Here is a 10911-nt window from a genome sequence, read left to right as displayed (position 1 = left end):
AGAGTCAGTCAGCCCAGGAACCAGGAAAGTGATGATTGTTTTGTGCAGAGGAGACAGCAGAACAAAGCTCCAGAGATGAGATAGATTGACATTTTGGAATTAGAGAAAGAAGGCCAGTGTGCCTCTAGTACAGAGGGAGGGGCAGAGCAGGATGACGTGAGGTGGATGAGGTAGACAGAGGCCTGACCAGGTAGCCAAGGCTTGGAGTTACACTTTACATTTAATGAGACTCTATTGAGGCATTTTAAGCAATGGATAAAAGGATCTGTCTTAGACTTAAATCACTTTGGTTAATTGTAGAAAATAGGTAGAATCAGCTACTGGGAGATTGGTTAAGAAATTATATCAGATGAGATTTAAGATGGTAGATTGGTTTAAACTAAGGTGATACCACTGGAGATGGAGAAAGGGAGAAAGATTGGAGATTTTATAGGTAAATTACTAGCTTATTTTGACATATTAGGTATCCTGTCCTGGGAAAACTGTTACCAGTGCACTTCATTGAATACTTTGTTTAGGGAGTGGTTCTCACCTTTATGGCTCACAAATTCTAGTAATGTCACTGAGGATTATTAAATTGGGTTGAAATTTAATTTTCATGTGTTTCCTAGAATTTTTTAAAATCTTTTATTGAAGCATAATATATATACAGAAGGGTGCATATATCCCAAGTATATGTAGCCCAATGAATTTTCACAATCAGAACACACCTGTGTTCCAGATCAAGAAACAACATTATTAACAACGCCCACAGACCCCATCATACTGTCTTCCAATCATAGACTATCCTGACTTTTAACAACATAAATGAGTTTTGCCTATCTTTGTACTTGATATATATAGGATCATAAAGAACACATCTTTTATGGCTGGCTTCTTTACTCAACATTGTACTTGTGAATCTCTTTTATTGTTACATGTAGTTGTAGACCATTCATTTTATTCATTCTGTGAATATACCACAATTTATGAATCCATTCTTCTGATGGATGTTAGGGTAGTTTTCAGTTTGGAGCTATTGCAGATAATGCTACTATGAACATTCTAGTACATGTCTTTGGTTGATGGACTTCTCTTTTGATGAAGAATTTTGTTGGCTGAGTTTTACATATATTTAAGTTAATCTTTAATCTGTTCATCAATAATGTACCACCATGTATCGCAATATCTCAAACATTTGGACCAGATAATACAGGACTTTGCCCTCACAGATGTGAAAAGTTTTGGCATCAACAAGGAACTATTGACATGGAAAATTTTAAGCTTGGAAGTCTAAAACATTTTGAGTTATGTTTGGCATTTTAACTTTCTTTTAAAGTACTTACAAACTCCATGCCCAGCATTGAGAGCATCATGAGTCTGCTACATCCTTTTACTACAATAGACTATAATCCACAGTCATTTGATAAACAAGGTCATTTAGGCTGTCCTGAAGAATATGTTGAGGATTTATATCTGAAATTATATCTGAAAACCATTCCATATCCTACCACCAGTGGTTTTAAATAAAGCCAGCACTTTTGAATTATATACTTCTGCTTTTTGAATCTATGAAACATGGCCAAATGTAGTACAAATGTACATGTACTCAACATAATGGATCACTGCATAATGTCCAAAAGAAATCAAGTGGTCACAACACTCTGTACCTTAATTAAGTTGAGCTTTTAAAAATTTTACTTTGTAGTTTGAAGAGTTGAACTATTTAATAGTAGTGACTATTACGAAGTTATACCTAAGGTCATAAGGCCAGTTTGGTAGGTGGGTGGCATGGGGGCTTATAAATTATAAAGTGAGGATTAGGAGTTTTGAGTTAGCCATTTGAGATTTAGGCTAATGAATCATCAGAATGGAACTGTTAAAAGATAAACTGAGGAACATTGAACATTTTAGGAGTTTATTTGAGCAAACATGGATTGGAATTGTGCAGCACCAAACGAGAAGTGGTTAGCAGTACTCCACTGACAGAAGCCAAGGCAAGATTTTATAGAGCAGATGAGAAAGAAAATAAGCTTTTTGATTGGTTGCAGCTTAATCAGTTACCTTATTTGGAAAAGTGTAGTTGGCTGTTTGTGACTGGTTGCCCTTATGTTTTTGTTTTTGAACCTTGAGGCAATACAGACTTAGGTTTAGTTTGCTTAAGTGAGCTACTAAGGCATTAAAGCCACCTCAGTCTGATGGCCTCCTTATTTAATAAGCACTAACCATTTTTCTGATCAGTCACTAATGCTCCTGGGAGGCAAATACTGTTATAATAATGAATTGATACTTTTATTGTTATTCACTACTGAATAATCACATTTTTATTGTCAAAAAATTAGAAGTCGATATTTTTATATACTCAGTGAAGTGTATCAGAATATACCACCCTTTTTGAATATACTGTGTCTCTTTGGCATATGGATTATTTTGAGCGAACATTAATTAAAAACCAGGAGATGCAGGAAAAGCTCTTTACTTCCCTCTGCCTAAAAAGAGTATAAATTTCCCTTTTTGTAAAGGAAATTGTATTTATAAAGGAAATTTCCATTTTTTAATGGTGTCTCCAGGAAGTACGGAGAAGGGAAGAGAGCTCCTCCAAGAGCGCACACATGACTCTCTTATCTGCATAACAAGACCACCCTTACTTACCACGCATTTCCTCTCCTCACCTTCCCATAACTTGCTTCCCGCCACCCAGAAACCCCAAATCATTTTTCCTTTGTTTAAACTAAGGTAGTATATAAACCTCAATCATTTGGTCTTCTAGAGTTTTATTTTTTTGTGAAACTTCTACACATACTTAATTAAAACTGTTTTTTATTTATCTTGTTAGTTTATCTTTTGTCAGTTGAATGTCCAGGGCCTCAGGCACAGAACCTAGTAAGGTAGAGGGAACCATACCATTTTTTCTTCTACATTAGAATCAGCAATTTTCCAGGTAAGTATCTAGATGCTACTTTTGGCCTCATGCCTAAAACATGGACTTGCAATACAAAAAAAAATGTATTTTCCACAGCCAGCTCTTCTATCCAGAATTGCTAGCACCAGATGTCCCTTCACTGGGTCACTAAAATAACTGCCAAAACACTGACATAAAGAATTTTTTAATCTTGTCCTTGAACCCAATTAAAACTTAAAGCAATCATTTTATTTTACAATATCATTGTTGCTTTTTCCCATGTAATTTACATCCACAAATATGGAATAAATGAGCCTCATCCAGTACCAGTGATATAGAGATCTGAATTATCTTTCCAGTTCCATCTTTGGCTTTTCTATTTGACTTTATTCAAGTATTAATTTCACTATGCACCATTCTCATATAGAGCTTTTATGAGGAAAACTGTATATTTTAATATATATTGTAGGAAAGGTTACTGATGTAATTGCATTTTGTTACTGAGATCACCAAAGCTCAGAAACGTGGAAATGAAATATGCTATTAGCACCATTTGCCAAATATTTCTTGCTTTCCACCACCCAGGCAGTTTCTGGACCTTTTGTGAGTGGTGCTGTAGCAAAGCAGGGCACTTATGACTAGTTCAGGTCAATGAATTTTGAGTGAAGGTGACAGGGTTTCTGAATTGTAGCATTTAATATTCCTTGGGAAGACCCTTAGAGGCTCACTTCCCTCAGCCATTGCAACAATGTTCCTGATCACAGCTGCTCTTTCAGTCTGGTTCCCTAGTGGCTATGAAAAGCAGAATCATGCTGCCAATCTGTTATGGCCATATACATAAGTGAGAAATAAACCTTTGTTGTTTTAAGCCATTGATACTGTTTGTTACTGCATCTTGAGCTAACTTAACCTACCTATCCCAACTAATAAAAATAGTGGCTCCAAGGCAGAGAAAGACAAGAACCAAATGATTTCACTCATCTGTGGAGTATAAGAACAAAGCAAAAACTGAAGGAACAAAACAACAGCAGACTCACAGAACCCAGGAATGGACTAACAGTTACCAAAGGAAAAGGGACTGGGGAGGATGGGTGGGAAGGGAGGGATAAGGGGGGAAAAAGGGGCATTACAATTAGCATACATAATGTAGCAGTGGGGGGGACACGGGAAAGGCAGCATAACACAGAGAAGACAAGTAGTAACTCTATAGCATTTTACTACGCTGATGGACAGTGACTGTAATGGGGTGGTGTGTGGTGGGGACTTGATAAAAGGGGGAGTCTAGTAACCATAATGTTGTTCAAATAACTGTACATTAACAAAACCAAAAAAAAAAATAGTGGCTCCAACTTAAAATCATTTGGCTGAGGTTTTCCTGTGGCACTTTTAGTCAAAGAGAAATTTTCATTCATTTTTTCAAGTTCCAACTGCATATCAGGTACTGTGTACATAGGCTCTGTGGTTATAGCAATGAACAAACAACATAAATGTGGTCTCTGAGCTCATGAAAATTGGGAGGGGACAAGGGAGACAGTAGGTATGTATCTAAGTGTAATGAATACTATAACTGGAAAAGTATGGTGTTCTCTAAGTACTATCCTAGGAGTCTTGCGGTTCATCTTCCCCTTTCTGTTTCTGTCCATCTTTCTTTTAAGTTAGGGATTATTCAGTTGCTGAATATTATACAAGGCTATCTAGAAAGACTGAGAGAAAAAACAAGTTTCTAACTCTGGAGAAATATCTGGGAAACATAGAAAATGTACTTCGCTGGATTCTGGAGCCTGGACTCCAGCATTGCTTTTGAGCAATGTGACGCCTCAGACAAGTAGCTAATTTTGCTGTGCCCCTGTTTCAGCAGATATAAAATGGCACTAACTATAACCTGCCCTAGCCAACTTCCGTAACTGCTACAAGAATTAAATTAGGTAGAGGATGTAAGTGTCCCATATAAATAAACAGTGTTATTACTTTTTGAAGATTTTACAGTGTATTAGAGGAGCCTATAAATAGACAGTTTAAAAAAAATAATGAAAACACTGGGTCCACATACAAATCAACATATAAACAAAGTAATATTGTACACTTCTAGCTGTGGGAAATGGTACTGTATGACAGTAAAAATTATACTTTCAAGTATCAAAACCTCAGTGGTTATTGCCAAATAATATCTGCTTATGTACTGCCATTAGAATATGGTTGACACAGGCCCAAAATTCCCTTGTAATCTTCATATAGATTATTCAATATATTTCTTGTCAGTGGAATGAAGTGAGTGTATGAATAACTAGTTTTATGCAAGAAGATAAACAGAAAAATCCATACAGTATTAAGGAAGACTGCCAGTAATCTGTAATATAAGAAAAGAAGTGTACACTTACTATCTATTAGTTATAATACCTAATTTCCTAAACCCACTCCCTTGAGTCTCATTTAAGTTAGAGTTCAGAATCTCAAATTAACATTGTAAGAGATGATGAAAGGCATATTTGTCACTGATTGTCAGGCAACCAAAAGCATGAGTTATTGGTGTGTACAAACTTACCTACTTATTTTGTATGCAGAGTGGGTGTAGGTGCTGAACTGCTTTTCTATTGGTCAGTTTCTCTTCTAATGGCAGAAAAGAACATATTATTTTTCCAGCTAATTAGCATACTCTGGGAAAGTACCCAACTGTGTTTCTTTCCCTGGCAGTGTTAAATATAGACTTTAAAACCAGGGATAGTGTTTACTGTTTAAAAGTCAACTTTGCTTTTGCCTTACCTAGATTTTATATACACAAATACTCCAGGAAAAGTTTTAAAAACTCAAATCAATTAATAGCACATAATAGTTATGCTATGAAAAGGAAGCAAAAGATAGCCCAGTTCTCTTGAAGATGCTTTAATATAAAGAAAATAAGAATCAATAGTCATCTTCCCAAGTTGAAGTCAGGAAAAATTTCCCAATGTCACAAAGGAAAACAAAGTTGGTGTTCCCTACCCCAACCCCATCTTCTCATACTCAAAAGGAAGAGGCAGGAAGCTGGATTTGGAATGAGGGCCAATTTACAGCAAAGAAAAAATTGGGTGGGAATCAGGAGAAGGACATCAGCCTGCTGACATAAGGGACCACAATGTGGCCTGAAATATGACCCAATGAAAAAAGTAAGGAAACAGATGCTTAGTGCTCTTTGGCAAGGAACTGTACAATTATACAATGCGAGGTTATGTAGTGCTTTCTACCTGTTCTTGCTTTGTCTGGTTTCCTCCTCCTCCTAGCTAATCCTACACCCATTGATAGTTCTTTTCTTCTTACAGCACTGTCTCACAGAGCTTTAGTATCTCCCCATTTCTAACTGGGGGGAAGAAAACCATAAGCTTTTAAGGCTGGTATTCAAATTTTTCCATAGGCTGCTCCTGCCCTTCACCAACATTATGACCCTCATTCCAATTAGAAAACTCGGCATTTTTTAAACCTACCATTAGTATTCATGCTCCTTCCCTCTTTCCAAGGCAAACTTTCATTTTCTCCTCTTAGTTTTCTTACATCTTCAGAACTGGAAGGATTAAAGTGAAAGGTTGCCATATTACTGATTGTTTGTAGTCTCACTGAAAACCAGGATAAAGAATCAATCACCATGTGTTACAAGCAAGAACAATAATTGCTAAATGTGTTAGGGTTCCCCAGAGGAACAGAACCAATAGGATGTACATGCATGCATGTATGTGGAGACACAGAAAGATTGAGGTTTAAGAAATTGGCTTGCAGATACAAGATGGTGGCATGAGAGGTGAGATGGAGAACTCCTCCCAAAACCATATAGTATTAAAATATAGTTAATACAACTAACCCTGGAACAGCAACAGGAGGGAAGGCTGCACCAGACTACATACAGACCTCAGGAACAGAGCAGCCCTCACAAAACAGGGTAACATACCAAAGCCTTGATCTGGCAAGACCCAAGCCCTTCTCTCACCTCAGCTCACTGGTGGGAGGAAGAGAAACGGAGCAGGGAAGGGGTGGAAGCCTACAACTGCAGAACACCCAGCCTTGGAGGTCTGCTTTGAAATACAGACCTACATAGTGTGGAGCTCTGGAGGTTGGAGGGGCTGGAGAGCTGGGAAAGGCAGAGTGCTTGAGAGACTGAGATTCTGGCCATTTGGGAAAGACAGGAATCCACATCTGGGCACTAAGGGACAAACGAAAGGTAGGCAGACTGAGAGGCTTTCTAGCAGCGAGAGGACTGCTGAAGGGGTGGGATTTGCACAGAGTTTGCTGTGCAGGATATAGGTGGACAAGGTTGTCTAGGCATGCTAGCTGGTTGGGAAATATGAAGAGCTTCAGCTGCCATCCCACTGGCTGGCTACTCAGCTCCGAGGCCCCTCACTGTGACACGTAGCCTGCTGTGCTTTCCTGCAGGTCTGCTCACACTGGTTTGCAAACTGGCAGTTACTGCGCTGGTGTCACGCAAGCCAGAGGGAGGCCCTGCTTCAAATAACGAGAAACACAAAGCACAGAGGCTTACACCTGTGTGCTCAGCCAATTGGCTCTGATAATGGAGACAGGCAGTGCAGCTGGGAATCAAGAAACAAAATTTTCCTCCCCCTAGGCACCAGGACCACTCCCATATAACCCCCAACCTCACTCTAGGGGCTGAGCAGCTCCACAGCTTCTGGGCACTAGACAGCCCCACATAGAAATATGAAACGTCAAAGGAACCTGGTTCAGACTAAAATGTCCCAAACCCCAGAAAAAGGGCTGAATGAAGCTGAACTCACCAATCTTCCTGAAAGAGAGTTCAAAATAAAAATTACAAACATGCTCATGGAGGTATAGAAAAATATTCAAGAACTAAGGAACAAATTTAAGACAGAGATTCAATCATTAAGAAATTCCATATCTGAAATGAAACATACAATGGAGGGATTTAAAAGCAGATTTGATGTAGTAGAAGAGATGGTAAATGGAATAGAAATTAGAGAACAGGAATACAAAGAAGCTGAGGCACAGAGAGAAAACAGGATCTCTAGGAATGAAAGAATATTGAGAGAACTGTGTGACCAATCCAAACAGAACAATATTTGCCTTATAGGGGTAGAACAAGAAGAAGAGAGAGAAAAAGGGGAAGAAAATGTCATTGAGGAGGTAATTGCTGAAAACTTCCCCAATCTGGGGAAGGAGACAGTCTCTCAAGCCATGGAGGTGCACAGATCTCCCAACACGAGGGACCCAAGGAAGACAACATCAAGACATATAATAATTAAAATGGCAAAGATCAAGGATAGAGACAGACTTTTAAAAGCAGCTGTAGAGACAAAAAAGACCACATACAAAGGAAAACCCATCAGGCTATCATCAGACTTCTCAACAGAAACCTTACAGGCCAGAAGGGAGTGGCATGATATATTTAATGAAATGAAGCAGAAGGGCATCAAACCAAGAGTACTCTACTCAGCAAGGTTCTCATTTAAATTTGAAGGAGGGATTAAACAATTTTAAAATAAGCAAAAGCTCAGAGAATTTACCTCCTACAAACCATCTCTACAGTGCATTCTGGAGGGCCTGCTATAGATAGAAGTATTCTTAAGGCTAAATAGATGTCACCAGGGGAAATAAAACCACAGCAAAGTAGAAAATTAACTACTAAGCAGATGCAAAATCAAATCAAATACTCAAAAACTCAATCCAGGGATAGACAAAGAGTACAGAATATGATACCTAACATATAAAGAATGGAGGAGGAAGAAAAGGGAGAAAATAAAAAAAGAACCTTTAGGTTGTGTTTGTAATAGCATACGAAGTGAGTTAAATTAGACTGTTAGTAAGGGAATTACCCTTGAACCTTTGGTAACCACAAATCTAACACCTGCAATGACAATCAGTACATACCTATCGATAATCACCCTAAATGTAAATGGTCTGAATGAAACAATCAAAAGACATAGAGTCACTGAATGGATAAAAAAACAAGACCCATCTATACGCTGCCTACAAGAGACTCACTTCAAACCCAAAGACATACACAGATTGAAACTAAAGGGATGGAAAAAGATATTTCATGGAACTAATAGGGAGAAAAAAGCAGGAGTTTCAGTACTTGTATCAGTCAAAATAGACTTCAAAACAAAGACAGCAACAAGAGACAAGGACATTACATAATAATAAAGGGATCAGTCCAAAAAGATATATAACTATTATAAACAGCTATGCACCCAACACAGGATCACCTACATATGTGAAACAAATGCTAACAGAATTAAAGGGGGAAATAGAATGCAATGCATTCATTTTAGGGTCTTCAACACACTACTCACTTCAAAGGAAAGATCAGCCAGACAGAAAATAAGTAAAGAGACAGAGGCACTGAACAATGTATTAGAACAGATAGACCTAACAGACATCTACAGAACACTCCATCCAAAAGCAACAGGATACACATTCTTCTCAAGTGCACAGGGAACATTTTCAAGAATATATCATATAGTAGGCCATGAAAAGAACCTCAGTAAATTCAAAAAGACTGAAATTGTACCAACCATCTTCTCAGAACACAAAGGTATGTAATAGAAATAAATCACACAAAGAAAATGAAAAAGCCCACAAACACACGGAGGCTTAATAACATACTCCTAAATAATCAATAGGTCAATAAACAAATAAAAACAGAGATCAAGCAATATATGGAGGCAAATGACAACAATAATTCAACAATACAAACTTTGTGGGATGCAGCAAAGGCCATGCTAAGAGGGAATTATATTGCAATACAGGCCTACCTCAGGAAAGAAGAACAATCCCAAATGAACAGCCTAAACTCACAATTAATGAAAGTAGAAAAGGAAGAACAAATGAGGCCCAAAGTAAGTAGAAGGAGAAACAATAAATATTAGAGCAGAAATAAATAAAATGGAGAAGAATAAAACAATAGAGAGAATCAATGAAAGCAGGAGCTGGTTCTTTGAGATAATAAACAAAATAGGTAAACATCTAGCCAGACTTATCAAGAAAAAAAGAGAGTCTACACACATAAACAGAATCAGAAGTGACAAAGGAAAAATCACTATGGACACTGCAGAAATACAAAGAATTATGAGAGAATACTATGAAAAAGTATACACTAACAAACTGGATAACATAGAAGAAATGGACAACTTTCTAGAAAAATACAACCTTCCATGGCTGACCCACGAAAAAACAGAAAATCTGAATAGACAAATTACTAGCAACAAAATTGAACTGGTAATCAAAAAACTACCTAAGAACAAACTTCCTGGAACAGATAGTTTCACTGCTGAATTTTATCAAACATTTAGTGAAGACCTAATACCCATTTTCCTTAACGTTTTCCAGAAAGTAGAAGAGGAAGGAACACTCCCAAACTCATTCTATGAGGCCAACATCACTCTACTACCAAACCCAGGCAAAGACACCACAAAAAAAGAAAATTATATACCAGTACTCCTAATGAACATAGATACAAAAATACTCAGCAAAATATTAGCAAACAGAATTCAAAAATACATCAAAAAGATCATTCATCATAATCAAATGGGATTCATCCCAGTGATGCAAGGATGCTACAACATTCAAAAGTCCTTCAAACTCATCCACCATATCAACAAAAAGAAGGACTAAAACCACATGATCATCTCCATAGATGCTGAAAAAGCATTTGACAAAATTCAACATCCATTCATGATAAAAACTCTCAGAAAAATGGGTATAGAGGGCAAGTACCTCCCCACAATAAGGCCATATATGACAAACCCACAGCCAACATTATACTTAACAGCAAGACTCTGAAAGCTTTTCCTTTAAGATTGGGAATAAGACAAGGATGCCCACTCTCCCCACTTTTATTCAACATATTTCTGGAGGTCCTAGCCAAGGCAATCAGACAATACAAAGAAATAAAAGGCATCCAGATTGGCAAGGAAGAAGTAAAACTGTCCCTGTTTGCAGATGATATGATATTGTACATAAAAACCCCTAAATAATCCACTACAAAACTACTAGATCTAATATCTGAGTTCAGCAAAGTTGCAGGATAC

Source organism: Manis javanica, chromosome 5 (genome assembly GCF_040802235.1).
Source record: "Manis javanica isolate MJ-LG chromosome 5, MJ_LKY, whole genome shotgun sequence".
NCBI classification, from domain to species: Eukaryota; Metazoa; Chordata; class Mammalia; order Pholidota; family Manidae; genus Manis; species Manis javanica.
Note: the sequence above shows the minus strand (reverse complement) of the source record.